Source organism: Oxyura jamaicensis, chromosome 2 (assembly GCF_011077185.1).
Source record: "Oxyura jamaicensis isolate SHBP4307 breed ruddy duck chromosome 2, BPBGC_Ojam_1.0, whole genome shotgun sequence".
Classification (NCBI taxonomy): domain Eukaryota; kingdom Metazoa; phylum Chordata; class Aves; order Anseriformes; family Anatidae; genus Oxyura; species Oxyura jamaicensis.
Window position 1 is genome coordinate 3,968,623 of NC_048894.1, and position 23,213 is coordinate 3,991,835.

General features: G+C 36.6%; 2 long non-coding RNA genes across 2 annotated transcripts in view; one reads left to right on the forward strand and one right to left on the reverse strand.

Moving 5' to 3' along the window:
• LOC118163076 lies at positions 1-2,462 on the reverse strand. Its single transcript, XR_004748827.1, has 3 exons — positions 1,850-2,462; positions 874-983; positions 1-120 (listed from the first exon to the last, which is right to left on the reverse strand). It is a non-coding gene; the product is annotated as an uncharacterized LOC118163076 (long non-coding RNA).
• LOC118163078 overlaps positions 111-23,213 on the forward strand; it is a 27,988-nt gene continuing 4,885 nt past the window's right edge. Inside the window, exons 1-3 of the long non-coding RNA XR_004748828.1 lie at positions 111-580; positions 7,964-7,977; positions 15,261-15,269. This is a non-coding gene — a long non-coding RNA (uncharacterized LOC118163078). The remainder of the gene's footprint in view (positions 581-7,963; positions 7,978-15,260; positions 15,270-23,213) is intronic.

The following is a 23,213-nucleotide window of genomic DNA, read 5'->3' on the forward strand; positions in this document are numbered from 1 at the left end:
AAAATTCACCTTAAAACATCTGTCATTAAATATTTCAGTATTTCACTATTTTGACTGAAGCCACAAATTTCACCATAATCACTGGACAATAAATACAATTCAGATAACTGGAGCACACATCTGAAAAATAGTATATCTGCCTTTTATTTTAGTCCCCAAAGCTAACTTTAAATGTTACAGATGTTTAAATGGAACAGAAAAGATAAAGATCCTGATTTGCTTCTGCTTCAGCAGATATTTGAAAACCTACAAGAAGCACAGTGGTAAGTAAAACACCTCTTTCTCTGACCAAGTTACTCCCATTTGGCTTCTTTGAAAGATAAAAGAGGAAAAACTTGAAGTCTTTCACTCTAGTTGAAAAATAAATAAATAAAAAATAAAAAATCATCTTGAACATATTACCAAATTTGAGCAAAGACAAGGGCTCATTCAAGCCCGACGCCTACTTTTTAGCATATTCATAGGCATGTCTCATTGATAGGCTTCCACCCTGAAGCTCACATTCCCTTTCTCCAACATCCTCTGCGCCAAGTACTTCTGCAGGCATTAACAGCTCAACATGATTTAATTACAGAATTCAGTCCAAAAGTTAATAAATGAAACTTCTGGGCTAGATGCAGTTTGTTGTGCATCACACCAGCCTTTATGTGAAGGAAGGACACTCAAGCACCAAGTTACTGGAGATAATTGCTCTAAAGTTTCTGGAGAAGAGGTATTATCTACCTTCCCCTCCATCAGACCAAAGGAGAAGGCTCTCAGATCAGGGACCACTTGTGAAGGACATTGTTTCTCTTGGTTAGCTGTCCTCATTAAAGAGGATGAGAGACAAATGTCTGACAGGGATAGATAGACTTTACTAGCCTTTGATCTCACTCTGTCTTTGAAGATCCTGACTGCCATTAGTGGCAGCTTACTGAACACAGCGTATCTTCCCAGACATATACTGTAGATTCACAGCGACCTGGCCTGGAGACACACAAATTCTGGAGACAAAAAGTAAAATAATAATAAATCTTAACACACGTAGAAGCTCCAGCAGACAGAGGGTAAAAACTAATTTAAAGAAAAGAAAGAGAGGAATTAATAATGAATTAATATTTTACAGATAACTACAGACAAGTGTACTCAGGATATTTCCCACTTACCAGAACTGAGAATAAGGAGGGTTAGCAATTACTCAGTAAGATTTTAATTATGGACAGATTCTAAAAAGAAAAACAGCTTCCTTCAGACTCCTAGCTTCCAAGTTAACACACTCTTGTGTTCAACAATATCAGTGCCCCAGCTTGCACTCAGTACACTAATATAAGTGTAGAGAGATAGGATTATCTGTACTGGTCCTAACAGATGTTACAAAGCCTTGTAGAATCCATTGCAACTTCTGTGGGAGAAAAGGATGAGCTGGCAGATAGGACTTAGATGTTTAAAATACATTAAAATCCAAATATACTTTGCAATTCAAATATCTTAAATAGAAAGAAAAATCTTTGAAAACACTAATGTAAACATTCACAAATAGATTTACGTCAAGAAAGCAAATATACCCAAAGTCTGCAGGCCTGAAATCTAAGGGAGTGTGGAAACTGCCTCATCCCCAAAGTGCCCCTTGTAAGGAACAACAAAGCCTAAATGTCCATGTGAATGAAGGAAAGCAGTTGTTTCTCTTTGGTGAATAGTTAAATCTGTAAATATCATTATATTCCTTTCCCACTCTTCCTTTCCTTCCTCTAGTAAAACATTGTTTACTAAGCCAGATTAAGTCATCGTGTTAAACTGAAAATTTAAATTAAATTGACATACAATTTGAATAATTACAAGCTCTGCAAAGCATAAAACACAACACAGTTACCTGCTTAGCACTGACACTTGCTTATCAAGTATCCTATAGCACAGAAGCCGTGACCATGAATACCTATTGTGTGAAGCTAAGGAACATAAAACTTTTGAGCTGTAAACATTTCCACTCTATTTCTAATCACAATTCTGCCATATCTCAGTAGTTTACAACATTCTCTCTCTCTCTCTCTCTTTCTCTCTTTTTAATCACTCTGCTAAAATCAGAATTTTATTTTCTGTGAATAAGAGAATGGCTGAGGTGGGAAGGGACCACTAGAGGTCATCTGGTCCAATCCCTTGCTCAAGAAGGGATACCTGGAGCAGGCTTCTCAGGACCATGTCCAAGCATCTTTGAAGATCTCCAAAGAGAAAGACTCTACAGCCTCTCTGGAAAACCCGTATCAGAACCTCTCAGATATTCAGGCTGGATATCAGGAAAAAGTTTTTCAGCAAGAGGGTGTTCGGGCACTTGAACAGGTTCCCCAAGAAGTGGCCATGGTACTGAGCTTACCAGAGATCAAGAAGCATTTGGACAACACTCTCAGACACGTGATCTGATTTTTTTTTTCTTTTTTTTTTTTTTGTGTTGTTGTTATTGTTTTGTTTTGTGTGGTCCTTTTGGAACCTAGGAGTTGGACTCCATGATCCTTATGGATCCCTTCCAACTCGGATATTTTATGAATGTATGATTTTCGTACGTCAATTTGTGCCCATTGCTTCTTGACATGGCACAAAGCAGCCTCCTCTTCTCAGTTTGTCCTGATCTTGAAACTGAAGCAGTAATTACAATTAGATCTGTCTTTTTGGTTGTTCAAAAGTACAGTTTGACTTTCAGAGATCAGTAATACCATAAGATTAGACAGGACCATGGAGAGGGCTAGAGTGAAATATGCTGCAAACACGAAGTTGCTGAAGACTCACAATCCACATTAATGTGACTTTCTTACAAAATGGAGTAGAGAAACCTTATCCTGCAGCTATCATTTTCAGAGTAATTTGCCTGATTTTCATGGAGAGACAATAAATTTGAGTGAAAAACATACTAAAAAAATAACCTTGTGATTTTTTTCCAATACTATAAGTGATGATGAAGGTCAATAAGATCATTTAAGTTATTTAAGCACCTCAGGTAAGAATCAAACTAGTTAGTAAGGCCATATCTAATCAATACCTGCTTTCTTTTGGAGACAAGCCACAGCACAATGTCAGTTTTTCAGGCTGTTAAGAGCTGAGTAATTTTCTTTAAAGATTTTACACTTTGTAGTCAACACTGTATATGCAATGTATTTCAATTTCTTTCCTCTTGATGTTTTCCAGCCTGCTAAAGGCATACCTCCCATTTATCATCCATATGACTGATATGATTCAGACAGGTGTTTTAACAGCTGAATCTTTCTGAACAAGTTTTCTCCCACTTTTTAATACAAAGCGGGTTAGATGACCTAACTATTTGAAATACCCTTATCTACAAGTGTCATAATGTCTTCGAAGAGGCAGGTCACACATTAAAAGATCTGGGGTTTGTTTGTGAAGGTGGGCAGTAGAGTCATGCTATCAGTTGCCACATGAGGCATGGGGGTTGTTATAAGGCCTAGAAAGTGTAAAGAGTTGTAGCTGCAAATTTACTTAATGTATTCAAAAGTAACAAATGGCTTCCATTTATGGCCCTCCCCACTCACAGCTGAATGCGATCACTTATCTATTACACATAGAGCAAGAATTCAGCTCAGTTCTTCTGAAATACTCCCTCTGAAAATAATAAAATAAATTGTAGAAATACTTCTATTTTTTTTTTCTTCTTCCTTAAGTTTAAGGTTTAAGTGCTTGTTTTTTTTTGTTGTTTGTTTGTTTGTTTTGTTTTGTTTTTGATTGTGGACCGGTCATTTGATAAAAATCATCATGAATGACTTTGACCCAAAGAGGACATTCCTGCAACTTTGTGCTGTCCAAGAAAAGGCAAATCTTGGGCTGAAAACAGAGGGCATTGGTCTTCTTCCTTTGCAGTTAGGACACAAAGCAGAAAAATATAGCAGAGTAACAGAATATTCAATATTTTATTCTCTGAATGGAAACTTGGTATAAGATTAAGTTTCTCAGTTAATTGTTTTATATTCCAACTCAAGGAAATCAGTAGACCTTTCTAATGAAGACCAACATTTTATCACATACTGCTGCTTTAGGGTGACCCAAGTACTATAGACTTTTTTGTACCTTCATTGAAATGACACAATAATTATAGTTCCTGAAATATTTTTCCACAATACAAGAAGCACAAATTCTGCCTCCTCATATTCATACAAGTGACATTTGATTTATAAAGTTACATTTACATTTATGAAATACTCTTTACCCCTTAAAAAAAAAAAAAAAGGGTTCTCCAGAGTGACAGAACAGTCTGAACAAAACTTTTAACTATCCTTCTTCTTCCTATGGATCAATGAGTTTGTCTTGTGATCTCCAACTCTGGGCCATTCAAGGACCAGGAAACCTGACAGAAGTATGAGGTTCCCTGAGATCTGGAATACCTGGGTGACCTGGTGATGACACTGGTGTTTTCTCTGATTACAATAGCTGCATAAAAAAAATTCAAAGTCACATGCTGCAGTAGCTCAGATGCCCAACATCTAGACAGTCTATGAAGACACCTTCTTTCCAGTTCTGTCTGCACATCTATCTAAAATTTTACGTACATCTTTTGAAATATTTAAGGGCATGTTGAGTCTCACTGCAGTAATTTAAGTAAATGTTCAGATAGTAGTTGCTGGCTAAATTCATCAGTGTAAGAAAGTCACACTACCTAAACACTGCAGCCTCCAGATTAGACAGTGAGTAAATTCTAACAAAAGTTGTTCTGGGAGAGTTACCTAGGAAAAGGAAGAGCCTTCTTCAGGAAGTCTCCCTTCTCTGGAAAGGACTCCTGTTAAGCAGTATATTGCTTCTTGTCAAGGGCTTCTGTGAAAAGAATCCCATACATCCAAAGAAGACAAAGACTAGAAAAGCAGAGTCAGCTTAAAGAAGGAAAGCGGCAGACACAGACAGCAGGTGTGATTGGCACTAAGTGTAACAAACAGACGCGACTGGTGACAAACCTACCCAGTGGGACTGAAAGGTATCAACCATAATTTGCAAGAGCAATTAGCAGCAGATAACATAGTCATCAAACTCAGCAGTACTGCTAAAAATCTCTTAACCAGTCACAATGTAGATATTTGAAGCTGAAATAATGCAAAATTCCAGAAACAAGCCATTATAATTTTGCAACACAACCAGGATCTGAACACCCCCCCCCCCCCCCCCAAAAAAAAAAAAAAAAAAAAAAAAAGAGGGAGTTCATGTGTTTAACACAAATCTGTAATGAGCAATTGCCTATACCCCACCTTTTCATCCAGGACATACCTGACTGGGTCATTAGTCACATAGACTTGCTCAAGACACACTGTCTATGAAATGTAATGAATAGGGATACCTGGTCTTGATGGGAAGCCTAGTGAACTTAAAACTACTTTAATCCACTCTTCTAAACTGCTTTTCTTCAGTCACTTCCAGCTGTTACTTGAACATCACCATCCTTCCATCTGAAGCATGGCTTCTTTTTCAATTCCAGACCATTTTAGTTTGGTTGCCTTTTTCTACATAACATCTCTAATATTTCCACTTTTTATTTATTTATTTATTTATTTATTTATTTCATTTGCACAGGGAAAAACCATAGTTCAGCTTCCTTCTTTTTTATCCCACTAACTTCAAAAAATTCCTCTCTGGCTAAGCCAAGCCTTACATTGTTCACTGTGATCAGAAACATCACTACCTTTTCCTCCTAATCTACTGCGTTATCCAGACTGACACCATTTTGTCATTTCTCTGTGGGCTGTTTCTTTTTCTGTCAAATATCAGTCATTTGTCTTGTCTCCCACTCTAAAAAGTAGCAAAGGAAATGGGAAGCAGACAAGAATACTTTAAGTGGGAAGCAATTTGTAGGGGTTGGCAGTAATAAGTACTTAAATAAATAAAAAAAAAAAAAAAAAGGGGGAAAAAAAAAAGATGAAAAACTTGAATTCATACCTTGGCAGCAAAACAAAAGCCAGGGAATTGAGTTGTAGAAGCAGATGTTCTCCAGTCCAAGCTCAGGCAGCAGCCATGGAGCTCCCTTGAGAATTCTGTTACAGAAGGAGGAACCTTTCTTGAGATACAGCCTTCTAGCTCTACCTTACAACTAATTTCTCTGGAGCGAGGTGGTACTACTTGAAAATCCTTCATCTTATTATATTTAATGAACTTTTAAAATTGTGGAGTATCAACTGGCATTTTGAGCTGGCAAAGAGGATTTTCAAAGTTCAGCTCTAGCTTCCAACTGTCTCCTGAATCCCTATTGCTGGAGATGGTCACAAGCAAGAACAGTGGCCATTTTGGCTTTCCAGAAGTTCTTCATAAATACCTGTAGACATAGCTCTTTTCCATCTAATTCCCACTAATAATAATAATAATAATAATAAATCCCATGATATTACTGTCAAAAGTCTTCTGCTTGTAATGACAACCAGTTATTTCCCTCTTTGCCCTGTGCTCACCCGCCCACCAGTGTCCATTCTCTATCTGCTATGTTTTTTATTATCATTTCCCTGGGAGATAGTCTATTTTTTGTTCTGGGCTGCACAGCAGAATCACAATCCATGATAAAGGCTGAGAGGCACTATAATAATAGTAAAAATAATAAACGTATTACTGGTGTATGAATCAACCAGTACGTGTTCTCACAGTGATATTTTGCATGCAAAGTAAAAAGCTGGTTGGAGTATAAAAGGCATTCAGATTGATCATGTCAAAAGCAAACCAGTGCTTATACAGGATCCAAAACATTAATATATTTGACTTTGAAAAGGCTAAGTTCATTCTCTAACTATCAAAGCCTGCAGCAGCCTCTACACTGTCCCTGGGAACATATTGTAAATTTACTGTTCTGACAGATGATTGTGAAGATGAGGAAATGATCCAGAAAAGTGGCATTGATTTTGAAAAGCAGAGGAATTTGCCAGTCACTGCATGTTGCTAAGCTGAAGGGAAAAAAAAAAAAAAAAAAAAAAAAAAAAAAAAAAAAACACCTTCCATCAGCTCTCAGCATGTCACTCACAAATATCAACGAGACGCGGCATTTACAGTGTTTGTGTAAAGATCGGGGAATGATTTAGACTGCATTTGGATGAGACCTTAAATACAAGGAACCTCTTCACTTGATTTCACAAAATAAGCTGTGTGATCTTTTTCTTTGGGCAACTTGTGCTTTTCAACTCTAGCCTGTGGTCCATTTGAACAAATGCAGGAGAAAGATTTTACAGAAAGGAAAAACTCTATGACCTGAGTGAGTCTGCAACATACACTGCAAGCAGGTGTTTTTCAGATTCTCCTCTCACAAATGACATGCCTTTCAGAGGATTATATCTCAGCTCCCAGCCTGGAATTTGTTAACAAGAGTTGAAGAGTAAGACGCAGCCAGCATAAACAATTTTCATGGCAAGCTTGTGTAGGGACACAGACTAAATTGTCTATTATTTCCTCACTTGAAATATTTTGAATTTATAAGAAAACCTAGCCAATGTCTTCTTCATGCTCAGTATGTCTCTAGAAAAACCTGATGCTATACACACTCACCAAATTTCAACACAGAAATTTTCCACTTGCTTCATATCCAGGGGAAGGAAAGAGCTGGCTGCCTAGTTGGCACAAAAGATTTAACCCTTATACACAGAAGAATTCCTGGATAATACATTGTAGAAAAGGCAGAGGTTTCAGAGCAAATAGTGCCTATGTGCCTAGGTCCTGTAATGCCCATGTATTTAGACAAGTGTGCAGACAGTGCCTGAGCCCAATGAGAAATCTACTGATAATAAATAAGCATGTAAATCCACAGGTAGCAGCTGTTTCTTTTGAGATAAACCATCTCTGTACTTTATGCAAACACTTTACTGTGCTATTACCTATAACACTCTGCAACATAGATAATGGTTTGAAGAAACAATTAAAAATATTAAGCTCTGAACACTGAAAAAAAGGCTTCCCTGATTATTTTTTTTTTTCTTTCCCCTTCTTTACACTTTAACCCTTAGGTTTCCAACACAACAAATTTCCACAGACATCAAAACATTTGTAAACATTTGTTAGAGAGTGGAAAACTGAGGTACAAAATTGTCAGAAGATTCATTCGTGATCCTGTAACATGTCAGATGCGGAGCAGACTATGAGATGACAAACTATTATTTTCAGGAGTCCTGACTTGCAGTCAAGTACCCTTCCTACTTTCTTTCTGTGGTTTCCTTTTTCTTCTTTATTTCCAATGTTGCATTGTTTGGGGATATAGTTAAAAACAGCCAGCTTTTATACCTTATATTAATAGCTTCATATTTGAATATCCTTTTTAACAGACAGGAATCTGTATGCCAAGTGTCTCTTTTAAAGTAATGGGGAGGAAGAGAACACAGACTCACACAAATATACATGCAATTTGATCTCTGGCCAGTCTAGATTCTGACTGTAGCAGTGAATACACCTACAAAGGGAGGTAATAACACTAAAACCCAAAATACAGCACTTCAGCTTGGCAAAAAAAAAAAAAAAGGAGTTCAAGTTCTGAAGGCAGAATTATATCAGCATGGAAGATAAAAGATTTTTTTTTCCACATAAGAGGATAAAAACAAGCCACCTAAAGAAAGAGGATGACAAACCCAGAGCAAATATTATGCATTTGTAACAGAGATTTCAATCCTCTCTTTCTTTTCCCCCAGGCACCCTGTGAATCTGCAAGACATTTTGCTGTACATCTGAGATACAAGCAAGAATTGATGGCAAAGTTTTTTCATAGAGGGGCACTGGATGGTGTCCAGAAGAAATTGCCTCACTCCTATCACCTCATTTACTCCTCCTGCCAAAGCTTGTCTTTAGCTGCCTTTCTGTGCTCCTTCTTGTCTCTCCATGTAGCCTGTACAATGCCAGTTCAGAGCCAGAGAGGGAAGGAGAGGTGATGAAGCAAGTTAAACCTATCAATCAAGCTCATTAATAAACATGTAAATCAAGAGTGAAAGATTTGGTTTTGCATGAAATCAGGAATGGAAGAAGGGCTGAACACTCACTCCTTGTTTTTATTGCTGTTCAAAAAGCTAGAAAGGCTCATGCATCAATAGAGCTAAAAAGAAAAAGTGTAAGAACCAGATGTTGTGATATTTTTGGATGCAATCATAGATCAGGCCACAATGCTTAACAGCTCCTATTCCAAAGCTAATTTCTGAGGGAACAGAATGCATATCATGCACAAGTTTACTGGCTTTTTACTGAGTCCTGTGCAGTGCTGAAAACAAGAGCTTTTCTAAAATTGGTCTGGCTGGTTCGATTTTCTTGGTTTAAATCCTCTTATTAAAGTTCACGCAGAATTACATTCTTAGTGAAGAATTATACCAAAAAGCCTGCAAAGAAAATCATTTAAGTATACAGGAGGTCAATTTCCCAGTTTTCTTCTGAGGTTGGTTTTATTTTTCATAGAGATTACTACCAAGTTATTTTCTCTTAGTCACTCTGATTTTTCAAGATTATTATTTTTTTTTTCATGTGAGGATAATGTTTCTGCTGTTACTGTTGCTTACGTTCTTTGAGATGAATGAAGCACAAAGGACATAATGTGCCTCTCACTTCACTCATGAGGAATCACAGCAAAATTACCTAGGGGATCAACTAGTAACTTTCTTGGCAACCCAGAAGAAACACTGACACATAGACACAGAAGTACTAGGAGCAGTTTTGCACTGGATTTATATTTCCTGCATGCTCTACAGCATAATTTCACATAGGGTCCCAAGCAGATGGTATATGAGGGAACAGTCCCTGGCTTTACTAAGGACCAGACCCTTACACCTCTAGGTGTTACCTGTTTAGCAGTGTGCAGACTTTAAAAAAGAAGGGAAATGAGAGTGAAAGATGAGTGTGTCCATAAAGGCAGTCATTTCTCGATATCCCAGGACACGCTGAACACTGCCATGCAATATCACTCTTCTGTAGAAGTTCCGAACCCTTATCATTTGATGAAACACTCAAAAAATGTAATAATTTGTGAATAACAAACCTAATTTATCTAGCTACCTGCTACACAGTCCATGAGCAAATAAACACAAAAAGTAATGTTCAATATGTCTTTCAAGACCTCAGATGCTATTGAGTTTTGTCCTTAAAAATATCCTATTTCCAGAATATAAACTTTTTAGCTTGAAGTTTCACTGTTTTTTTTTGTTGTTGTTTGTTTGTTTGTTTGTTTTTCCACATGGTATTTTAGTAAAATTCCCTCAAACATCCAACCAATGGCTGAAGGCTTGTTTTTTATATGTCATGTTGGAGAACACACACTAATCCAGTTTACCCTGGCAGAAACTAACTGAGGAGCTCGGTACAGGCTCCCACCTGCAGGTGATCAAACTGAATGGAAGTTAATGTCTTTAAATATCAATCAGTGAGCTATTAAAATCCTAACTGTTGAGCAGAATTTAATGAGCCAGGGTCCAATTTTACATTAATAGAACTATTAAAAGTCGTGACCATTATATTTTAGTTGTGTACTGGACAAAGACATAAAAATTATAGAGTGTAACAAGATACTGTCTTTTTGATGCAGCTGTTTGTTCATAAAGGGGCTTGCTAACTGATTGAAGAGAAGACTGATTTGCAAGCAGTTTTAAGATCTCTCTTGGACATTATAATCCCCACCAGCAGGTAGCTGATAGAAGACCTACTCAGTTATTTAATTTCAGGCACTTTAGTTCTCTTATTAAAAACTGAAGAACCTTTCATAGTCAAGGGTATGAATCAAAGGTAACCATCTCCAAAGACAAATGAAAAACTTTGCCCCTGTCTGATTTATATAACATGGCAGTAATTCTGACCTAACCCTACCTTACAGTCCTTTGCTAAAAAAAAGGTCCTTCACTCCTTGTCTTTCTCTTGTATGTATAATCTCAGCACCTCCTTAATACCATATTCATCACTTGTTACAGTCTCTGCTGTGCTGAAACTAAAACTAAACTCACTGAAACACAAAACTTAAAGATCATCTTTCCATCTCAGAACTAGTTTTCTGATGAGTCAGGGTTAAATGCTGTAAAGGATGAGTTGGACCACAGCTAGTAGAAGATAAGTGTTGGATTAGGGTTGGTGCAGCTGGGACAGATTTATTGGTGGTTGAAGAGGGCTTAAGAGGGCTCCAACACCCTTTGACATCAATCCATGCACCCAGTATTACAGTAACAGTGGTGTAGTGCACAGCCGTTAGCAATTTAGGTCTAATCTGCTATGAATGGTGCCTCTTTCTCTTCACTGCAAATCAGCAGTACAGAAGATATGAATGCATGAAACCCCATAAAAATCCCAAAGATGCCCTAGGGGAGGCTAAAGATCAGTTTGTAAGCATGTCAATGAACACATTGAAGGCAAGCAAAATGCTTGCTCCTGAACTAGAGATTATGTATGCATCTTATGTACCAATGGGCTTGTGTTCAAAAACTGGAATGAACATTGAAACCTGCTCCAACCATACAAAGTGAGAGTAAAGGACATGAAATCATATCTACATGATGAATTTGTAATGCAAAAGATTCCCTAGTTTTGCACCTCCTGTGTTTTCAGGTTCCACACTGGCTGTGGCTAATAACACATGTATCTTTGCTGTGCAGCAGGGCTCCAAGGCAGCCCTCACAGACATGTCAGATGGCTCTCAAACATGTTGTGACTGCAAAGATCTTTTTCTGGCAGCAGGGAACAGGGGAAGGGAGAGGATGCATCTGAAAAGCAAAATCCTAAGCATTCTTCTGTCAATAAGCTAATTAGCAGTTGGCAAGGACATGCTAAATACTACAGAACTTTAATTTTAACAAGATGTTCTTCATTAACCAGACTAATCAAACATGATCAGCACCACAAGAGAAAGCACAGATGACCAAAGAGAAACAACTGTGTCCCATGCTCCCTTTTCTTTGCCAAGGTAATGTCAATCATCTGCCCCTGGGGATGATGCAGTCTCTTCTCCTTATTGGGAAGAGGATGGTGGTCACTAAAAATGAGTGTTTAAACCAGGGAGATAAAAAACACAGACCCACAAAGATGGGAATTTATTGCTTACAGAATTATATGTGAAAATAAAGAAAAATTAAAACAACACAAAATAATTTTCTGTGCATGTATAGTTTTGTAAAATCTCTAGCACAGAAACAAAATTTAGCCCTTTTTGGCTAATGCAAAGCAGGAAAGGAAAAGAAAATCAAGAAAAAATAGAAAAATAGAGAAAAAAAAATCTTCTAGATTTACTCATAATCTGAAGGTAACATGTATTTAGATCTGAAAAGCACAACAGAACTCAAATCATATCCAGGTGCCCTTTCTCAAACATTTCCAGATAATTTCTGACATTTCCCAGTTTGTTTACTGTTATTATAATGCAATTGCAGGATAGCTCCAGTTGAAAAGGATGTCAGAAGGACTCTATTCCAATCTCTTGCTTAAAGCTAGGTCAGCTCTGAAGTCAGAACAAGTTGCTCAGGTTCTTACGCGTCTGGGTCTTGAAAACCTCCCAGGATGGAGAGAGCAGAGCCTGAGATTTCACAGCTTCTCTGGGCAGTCTTTTATGCTGTTTGACTGTCCTCATGGGTAAAAAGTTTCTCTTTATTCAGTCTGAACTTTTCTTGCTTCTACTCATGCCTGTTTTCTGTCATCCTCCCACCAACACCACTGTTCTCATTCTTAATATTTATTTCTGCATCCTGTACTTTGTTTAGCATTTTTGGCATCAAAAACAGAGCCACTTGAGCCAAAGCTTTACTGAAGATAAAGCCATGTCTGTGTCAAACATAATGTAAAACAAGCCAGGACTCCTCCAGACCCAGTTAAAAGTCAGCAACAAACTTCATGGTGAATCTCAGTCTCTAAGTGAGGAAAGAAAGCCTGCGGTGAAGAGTCCATCTCTGAGGTTATCAAGAAGTGTGACTGAGATGTGTGAAGGTCACAGCTACAAAAAGTAGTATTAGCAGGGCAAATGCAGCTTGCAAGTTAGAAATCCAAATAATTATCAAGTTCCCCGCTGAGCAAACACAGTTCTATTTGCTCTAACATTGTCATGGTTGGTATTTGAGATACCTAAGTTAAAGTTATCAGAAACAGAGTTTCACATCTTCCACTTATAAAATGCAACACATACGTATTTTACAGTATGCCCAAACAGATCTATCTCCTCTCCTGCCACAATTTTTTTAATGTACTTTTCACACTTCTTAAACTGTATGATATGATGGCTGATTTCTCTGCCTATGAACCAGTTTACCAAGCTTAGAGAGGAAAAAGAAAGCTAACTTAGAGTATGCCAGGTAAGCACTAAAGCAGATTTTTAATTGTATAAGCTGTAATATGACACACTGGCAACAGAAATGCAAGCATGGATTCCCATATGGTATCTGTTAAGCGGATGGTCATATCCAGCGAGGGAAAAATTAGGCATCTGATGCAAGCTCAGATTACCACTTGCAGCTGAGACTACCACAGCACCTCAGCCAATGTTTTAGGTCACCCAAGCCTATTTTGAGGGTTATTACTCTTCTGTTTTCCAGGAGCCTATGTGGTGCTTGAACCTAGATTGTTCAATGGGACTTTATGGCAATGGAGACTTCTGGTGCAGAAGTGGGACCATGAGATCCAAATAAGGTTCAACAAGTCCAAGTGTAAGGTGCTGGTCCTGGGTTGGGACAATCCCAGACACGAGTACAGAGTGGGAGAAGAACTCATTGAGAGCGGCCCTGCAGAAAAGGACTTGGGGATTCTGGTGGAAGTAAGGCTCAACATGAGCCAGCAGTGCGTGTCTGCAGCCCAGAAAACCAACTGCATAATGGGTTGCATCAACAGAGGAGTGGCTAGCATGTGGAGAGAGGTGAATGTCCCCCCCTACTCTTCCCTTCTGAAGTCCCACATAGAGTACTGCATCCAGGTTTGGGGACCCCAGCACAAGAAGGATATGGATCTGTTAAAGCAAGTCCAGAGGAGGGACACAAGGATGAGGAGGGGGCTGAAGCACCTTTCCTATGGAGAAAGGCTGAGAGAGCTGGAGATGTTCAGCCTGGAATAGAGAAGGCTCTGTGGAGACCTCATTGTGGCCTTTCAGTACTTAAAAGGGGCTTATAAAAAAGATGGAGAAGGATTCTTTCCTCAGGTAGGTAATGATAGGACAAAGAGGGAATGGTCTTAAGCTGAAAGAGATCCGAATGAGGTTCAACAAGTCCAAGATTTAGGTTAGACATTAGGTGGAAATTCTTCACTGTAAGGGTAGTGAGGCACTGGCACAGGTTGCCCAGAGAAGCTGTGGATGCCCCGTCCCTAGAGGTGTTCAAGGCCAGGATGGCTGGGGCCTTGGCTAACCTGATCTAGTGTGTGGCAACCCTGCCCATGACAGGGGGATTGGATGATCTTTAAGGTCGCTTACAGCCCAAGCCATTCTATGACTCAATAATCCCAGTATCCGGCAAGAAGCTCCTTGTCTTTATGCCATGCTTTGAAATCATGTTCTACAAGGCACTGTAGAAATGCCCAGCATTTGGACCAGGCAGATACAAGGACACACTCCTACCAATAAGGACTTCATGAGGAAGGTTTTGCAGAGCTCATGTGGAGGGGAATGACCAGATAATAATCCTAAATTTATTAATTTTCTTTCATAACAAAGTGACTCCCTTCACTAAAACTCAGCTTCTTTCTCTCTCTTTTTTTTTTTTTTTAAAAAAAAAAAAAAATTATTTATTTATTTATTAATCCATGTCTTCAGAGCTTGGTAACTGTGTTACTTGCTGTTCTAAGCAACTCTGCCTTAAGTAATCATTTAAGGCTTTTTACACATTTAGAATGAACAATAAGATTTTTAAAAAGGAATGGATACCTTTAAAAAAGTCTCGGTTATGCAGTACTCAGTATCAGTTTTATTCCCTCTCCTTTTTATCTGTCCCATTGCACCACAAGTGAGTAACATCCATTATTAATAAATCCCTTTAGAGACAGTTCCTGTGTGCCTGTATCTTCTATTTGATTAGCCATTTGGTAACCAATGGTTTCCTGACAGTTTTAAAAGGTTTTCCTTTAAGCTCAAGCATTGTTCACATGCAGAGAGCACGTTTCATGTGATGGGTGCATTAGTAGAAGGCTTGTCTAGCATTTAACAACAGCAAAAAAAATGCAGAGTGATTAAGAAAAAAAAAAAAAAAAAGATGGCTGAGGGGAGAGGGGATAAAAAAAAAATAAGGGGGGAGAGCGGGAAATGAAGAAAACAAAGAAAACAAGAAAAAAAACGGGGGGGGGGGGGGATTTTCAGTTACACTACAAATCTTCACCCAAGTAGCTCTATCTTGATTTCATCTTATTTCAAGCTCAAATCTGTCTACACCTGAAAATAATGGAGGCATGAGGATTAATATAACGTGGGATAAAAACACTGGAATTGGTCATATGGAAATCTATATAAATACTCATTTCTGGGGTGGAGGGAAATAAGATAGTAGGAGTTTGTTTCTGTCATATACCTGTTAATATATGTATAGCTTCTAGTTAATGCTATGATTTATCTAAAATAAGGTCTTAAATACAGATACTTTCCTAAGTGACAGCAGTTTTAGCCAAAGTAGGAAAGACTTTAAACTGAGAAGGGAACAAAATTACATACTACAGCTTCACGTAGGAAGCAGAGACACCCCACAGTGTTTTTCTTTCATTGGAAAGTGACAAGAGCATGGAATTATGGGAGATTCAAAGAATTGTAGAGAGGGTTGGTGTTTGAAAAAAAAAATAAAAAAATGTGGTTTTGCACAAAAATATGAAATAAGATGAAAATTCACTAGGGGTTGAAATAACCTGGAATTCTTCATGATATCAATACCATATAAGTAGAGTTACTGAATTATTTTTCATTTAATTTGCAGTTTATCTCATGCACTATTTTACTGAAAATGCATATGATAACTCTCTGAAATCCAATCTCTGACAGAAATTCTTTTTTTCTTTTTAAGAAAAAAAAAATGGATTTCAGTACTCTTTATATACTAATAAAAATATATTACTATTTAATATAATGTATAAAGGTAAGTCTACTAAGGAAAGCAAATCAAAAAGTAAAACAGTTGAGCTTCTATTCATTTCATCTCTCCTAAAGAAACAGCTGGTAGCCAGGCAAGCACTGCAGGACCCCTCAGAAACCAGTGTATGGAGAAAGAGGGAAATAAAGAGAGAAAGAAAGAGACATGCTGTTCTCCTTTTTCTATAGTAGAAAGACAATTTGATGATGAGGCTTCTAACTTAGGCTTCAGCTGAATGCCTGGAGTTTGGTAGGATATATCTAAAATTAGGTACTTATGTCCAAATGGGGAAAAAGTTACAGCAGATGGAAAAAGAAATTAGTGCCTGCTTTGGCAAGACATTTATGTCATGCTTCATGGGAGAAGCATATTTTAAGAAGGGACAAAAATGTCCACATGCAGAATTTCAGACGTGTAAAACATTATGTGTGAGACTGCATAGAGCAAAAGATGAAACAGACAAACACTGCAAAGATCACATAGTACTTACATGGATTGTATTCTACTATTGAAAATGCTAACAGAAATGCAATAGATCGCTGATCATGACCTCTCCAAAATAAAGCAATGTTAATTTTACTTCCTTAAAATTTTGTCATTGTATATAAAGGCGTAGCATAACTAACTTTCAGTAACTGACCATGTCTGTGTTATTGGTAAAAACCTAAACAGTCTGAGATGTTCTTTGAGAGCAAGACTTTTTTAGGAGAGTTCAGAGGAACTGTGTATGGAGCTATTTGGTAAATGGAGCTAAAATTTGGTAAATTAGCATTTTTAGAAAATATAATAAGAACACTTGATCAAGACTCATTTTGAATATGCCTTTGGTCTAGTATGGATCTGGAGGTCACAGGTTTGTTTTGGTAATTAATCAGAGCCATAATTCTCAACCTTGGGTGTCAGTTGCAGATTTTCATTCCATATCAATCAATGTAATGAAGAATCTCTGTTCACTTTAGTTCTCCTGGGAAAATGCCATCTCTGAAGGAAGCTACCACTTCCAGAAATAATCTTTTCAAACACCCCAGTTATACAGTTATACCTGGCACAAGGTGGAGATTAAACATAATTTATTAAAATAAATAAATAAATAAATAAATAAATAATAAAAAAGTTAAATCACTGCCAGGGTGTCAAAGTACTTGCTAAAATCAACTTCGACTAACCCTTTAAAATAGTTTCTTTTATTCAGGTACAGCTTTTCCAGTGAAAAGCTGACAACAGCCCCAGCCATAAAACAGTGGAAATCTCCCAACAGATCTTCAGTTCAGCGCTCAGCCAAAGGGTGCATATTTTCTATTATCCACGGCTCCAGGATTCCATTCTATCATGTGCTATTGATGTTTTCAGCTGAGCTGAGTAATTGCTCCTGAATTCATGGGGGTCCTCTCTTCTCAGGTTGTCTGTATTCATTCGGTTCAGTTTAGCAGTTGGGGTCAGGCACTTTCTGTAGGCAAAAGGTAGGCGAGGTGAAGGCACATTCTGTTTGTTAAGGGTTACAGCTTTTACCTTCACTTTTTCTGCTCCTTGCCTTTTCTGAATCTTTGGACAGTTTAGTCAAGGACCGAAATACAATTTCCCTCTCAAATGGAATAAAGATTGTTATATATAACAGCCTAACTAACATACCTGTTCAACAGCTTATGGCAGCCCATGCTGTTGCTCAGTGGTGAAGATTTTAAAAATGCTGTTGTGTGTTTGCATAAGGTATATAATTATGAAAATGCAGTAAATAAGCTGAATATATGCTGGTTTACACCACATAAAGAATAGGTCAAGAACATTTACATCAGGGACAACTTGCAGTTTTATTGCTTTAAATAAATTGTGAAATTGTTTACTAGCCTGTATATAGAAAAAAAGAAATGGGAATTTTCTCAAAATGAAGATGTATTTCCTGTTAAAAACAGCCATGTATGACTCCACAAATCCTTTTTCAGCCTGTTTTGTTCCCCACTTAGAAAGTCTTATTTCTCTTCTGTTCCTTTTCTTAGTTTTCCTTGTACTTAAGATAATAAAATGTGGCAGCAGGTCTTGTTCTCATCATCATTTCCTTTCCTGACAATTTGGAGATTCATGGGCATTGTTTGTATGGTCTTGACAATTCAGCCCATTTAGGGTTTCATTTCTATAAATATAGTATTCACCAGGACAGGGGTAAGAATGAGGTATATGCTTCTAACCTTCTACAACTACTTTCTAAGTTGGCATAATGCTTCTTAAACCAGTAAGCATTTTAATTGTTCATAAATTAACTTTTTTTCAAGTTTCTAGTCTAGTAAGTTTGTACACGAAGCAAAAAGGACAGACACAAGAGTGAGATGACAGACATTTAAAAAGTTGCAAGAAACTCATTAATCTGTAGAGCTGTTCTTTCAGATTTTGCTTCCATTGTTTTTCCTTGTTTCCTTTACAGCTCAGGACTCACAGATGTCTTTTATTGACTTATATGATCAGATTTCATTCAATAGAATAGATTTGACACTAAAACCGCAAAAAAGGTTGTCCTTTCACAAGTGCTCACCCTGAGGTTTGATGCACCCATTTTTAGCTCACTCTTAATGCTTAACTAATTATTTAAAAAGGTAGTTGCAGGAAAACTTGTTATGCAACAAATTATATAACTGATCTTCTCATTGCTTCAGAAAAGTTAAGTTGCAGCATCCACCTGGGAAAAAAAAAAAAAAAAAAAAAAAGCCTGAATCATCTGCAACACACACACACATATACACATAAATAAGTGTATTCACATTTGACTCTCTACATGAATCACATACTGAGCTCTACTAAAATGCAGCACCAGCTGAAATCTCTGTTGAAAGCTGTCATTTCTGAATGAAAGCTATACCCTTTAATGAATGATGCATTTCAGCCATTATAAAAGTGCAAAGACATCTTGTTTCCACTATAGAGAATCTTTCAACGCTCAGCAAAGCTTTAATTACTCACCTCTTGTGATACTTCAGTGTATGACTCAGTGTGGGTATCATCAAGACCAGTGAAATGGAAAATAGGGAAAAAACTATTGCTTTGATGAAGGATTAGATTCATGCCCATTCTCCATTTTATGTTGTAAGGAGTAGCTATGCCATTCTGGTTTGGAGGGCAGGGTACAATGCATTGGGTGACAATCATCGCTTCTGCAAGTATTATGATAAAATAAGCCATTTCCTAAGATTTTCAAGCTAATCCACCTAATCTTGTAATCAAAAATGAAATGTAAATGAGTACTCAGTCATTGGCTTAATCTAATCACAACAACTTTGAAACCAAGAAGACTTCTTTTGGAGTGAAGTACTCTATAAGTCAGGCAGTGGTTGCATTGCCCATCATGCAAGATTTATACACTACTGAATCACACATGAAAACACATTTAATATGATCCAAGTGTGACTGTACACTTGCATTTCTTCTGAGTTCATAATAATAATAATAAAAGGATTTAGTATAAGTAACTGCTTTCTTAAAGACGAACTTATATCTGTTGAAGGGTACAAATGATACTTGATTTGACATGAAGAGTATCGGGACATATTGTGCTGTCATCTTTCTAGTTTTCCTTTTCCTTTATCTTTGGAATGAATTTGAAGTGAGCCTGTATGAGTTGCGTTTTTTGCCTTCTGATGTCATGGCTGGTATTGAGGTATTTGGTATTTGCCTTATGAGGTCATTGATCCGGTATTCAGTTGCCTCTCATCAAATTCTTCTTAAGTAGAACCATGACATAAATGTGTAAATGATCAGGAACCATGTGAGTTACAAACCTTATGCATATAATATCTAACAATTTTAAGTAATAAAATGTATAATTGTATCAAATTAATAGAAAAATATATAATATACAGAAATTACAGAAATTAAATATTGTGAATAAACAAATACTTGGCACTGACTGTAAAGGTAGGAGGAGTGGTAAATCAGTACTTCTACTTAAAGGTAAGAAGACTTTCCTTCACAATGGATGCAGAAATGTTGACACAAGACCTGAAAAGAAGACTTTTCTTCTATAATGCTTTTTAAGGAAAGATGTGTATCTGTCTAAAACTCTGGATCATCAGTTTAGAGCTTTCTCAAGCAACAATTTTTATTCATATAAAGTCTTCATCTGAGGGCAGTGTGAATGGTATCACGACATTTTTTTTATGGATCCTTCCCAGGAAAACTAATGTATTTTCATTATACAGTACAAATCAAATAATTATTACTGCTTCAGGAAAAATATTACCTTTTATTGTCTTTTCAGTATGGATCCTTTCATATTGACAGCTTGGGCCAAACAACTATTAAATAAACTGTCAGAGAAACTAATGGTTGTTGAATAAAAGAGAAGGACTTCATGTGGGTAACTAATTATATAAAAGTAGAGAACAGAAGATAGGAATAAACAACCATATCTCCCAATGGACAAGGCTGGCAATGGGATTCCTCTTGTGAGTACTATGCCAAGCTAAGATGTTCAAAATATCTGTAACTTTTTTTTTTTTTTTTTTTTTTTTTTTTTTATAAAGGATGAATGGACATTTTGCTGATGTTGGAATTTGGAATAGTAATGACAAAGGACTATAAGAATTTGTAAAAGGATGTTATGGTAATGAATGACTTTTGATAGAGTAGATGATAAAAGTATAGAAAAATAACCTAAAAATCTAATCTTGAGGCTTATTAGGAAAATGATAGAGAACAAACCTGAAATTGTCAACATACTGCTGTGTAAATCCCTGGATTTACAGGGCAAGACAATAAAAGTAACGTGTAAGGTTCTAATTGTCCATCTCCAAAATGTACAGAGATTGAGAAAAATACAGAGAAGTAAATAAAAGGTATTCAGAGATTCTGAACTGCATTTGTGGAAATAATGACTAGGTAAGCAAGGATTCTTTAGTTCAGGAAATAGGTGATTACTGAAAGATGTAGTAGAAGTCCATAAAATCAAAATCATAAGAAGCCTGTGAAGGTTCATTGAGACATTAACTGAAGATAAGAGTAGAATCTTCAGAAAAGATTTTAATAATAAAATTTAAAAAATAAAAAGACAATTCTCCATGCCAAGTAAAACAGTAAGAAATAAGTTATCAAACTCCTCACCAAGGATATTTCAAGTACTAAAAGTTTTAATGTGCCCAAGGCCAAACTGGAAAGTTCACAAAAAAAATGAAAACAAAGGATCATTCTAATCATTCACACTAATCATTCATGATCTTGAAATAGTATGAGTCTGTGAATAGTGAAGGAGTGAATAGTGCAACCAGTATTCAGTGCCCTTATGCTTGCTCTGTTCTATTACTCTTGTGTGGACATGAAATTTTGGCCACTGTGGGAGAGATTGTATTAGTCTGGATTGTGAAGGAAGGAAGTGGTTGTGTTCCAGTCTCTGTAAGTTTTCAAGGCCAGGTAGAATAAGGCTTTGATCAACTTGATCTAGTGGAACCTGTTCCTATCCATGTCTGGGTGAGTTGGAATCTTTAGAGGTCCCTTCCAAATCAAACCATTCTATAATGATTCTAGGATTCTATGATTGACATATGGTGCCATCAACTCAGTAGATTTGCTTTTATGTTCCCAATAGTTTTCAGCCTTGACCAAGATGAAGAAGAAACAGATTTTTAACAGATTAGCAATGATGGCAGATCAACAAAAAATACTGGGGAAAAAAAAAAAAAAAAAAAAGTAATTTTGTTTCATAGCTGTTCATGGTTTAAGGAAAGAAAATGTATGGATTGTCATAATAATAAGCAAATACTTTAATAACTTTGTAAGGAATGGAAATGATTTATGACTTTCTTGGAGCAAATAAAATGTGTAAAATTATATATATCTACTTTAATGCATAAGTTTGTGAAAAAGTTAGTTTTAATAAATACATGTTTATAAAATAATAGTAAATTACTTGTCATTTCCTTCATCATAGATAATGAAGAATTTACAAGCAATTTTATCTTTTCAGTTTTGTAAAATGGATTACACATGTCATCTTGTATTAAACTGTCACTTGCTTAAGGAGAAAAAAGCCTAACACACAAAATGTCTTTTCCAAATGTTATCTGTTGCGATTTTTGGCACCATTCCCAGCAAGAAATAGAGGATTGGAAGCACCTGAATATAATATCCAAAAATGACTTACTGGTGTACCAAGTTTTCTCTCATTAACACTATATCCAATTGCCTTAGTCAACAAGAATAAAATCAAAGGTGGTATTACAAAGGTTCCACAAAATACCAGGCACCTTGAGAAAGGTTGATACTTCAGGGTTCAAAGCTTTGGTCTTCCAAAACTCTTTATTTTTATTAAATGAATAATTTTTGAAAAGTGATGGATGAATGGTTTGAATATTTTGGGAAAACAGTTTAATATTTTGGTTTTGAACTAATGTCATTCCTTTACCAGCACTGTACCTTTCTAAATGTTTGGACATTTCTTAGAAACTTTCAAATGGTTTAAACAATGAAAAAGGTACTGTATCATATATACAGAGTCACTGAGACTATCAGGTCATTGAAATTATCCACGCTAATTTTGCTACCAAAATTTTTAGTGTAATCAAAGTCAAAGACCATTCTTTAAAGCAAGGAGGGCACTGAGAAAACGAGGTTTACAGGCAATTCCCTGGCAGTTTGTTCTGCAATTTAAATAGTATTAATTCCTCAGGCTGGAGCTATCATTTAAATTCACACATAGAGCATTGTGCACTCAAAACACAAATGTATCCTGTTCCAAAAAGGAAGAAAAAGAAATGACAGACCCTCATACGGGAGGATGGGGGAGGGGGAGGGGGGGGGAAGGAGGGGGGTGGAGTATAGCATAATTTACCATTTTTTTCTGTGTCCTGCTTCATTAGAATATGTGTGGTTTCTACATAATTGAATATTAGTGAGATACATCAAAACCTCATCTCCCTAGACATATTTTTATAACTTGTCATTATAGGGAAAAAGTGTACAGGAGAAATGTTAGAAACATTTTGAAGGTGCTTGAAAATGCATTGTGTTTTTTGCTACTTCATTCCAGTTTGGATTTGTACAAACAAACAAACAAACAAAAATGTACCAAGGCATTTATTTTTTTCCTAGTGCAGAAACAGAAGAGAGAAGGGGAGAGATCAAGAGATTTCCATTTATCTATCAATCTATATATCTTTTTATTTATTTATTTTCCCATAATATTTAGAATTATAACTTTTTTCACTTTGGTTTTCTGCTCTCTCAATATTGAAATGCTGGTGGCAGAAACATAGTCATTGGTGCATATGATGT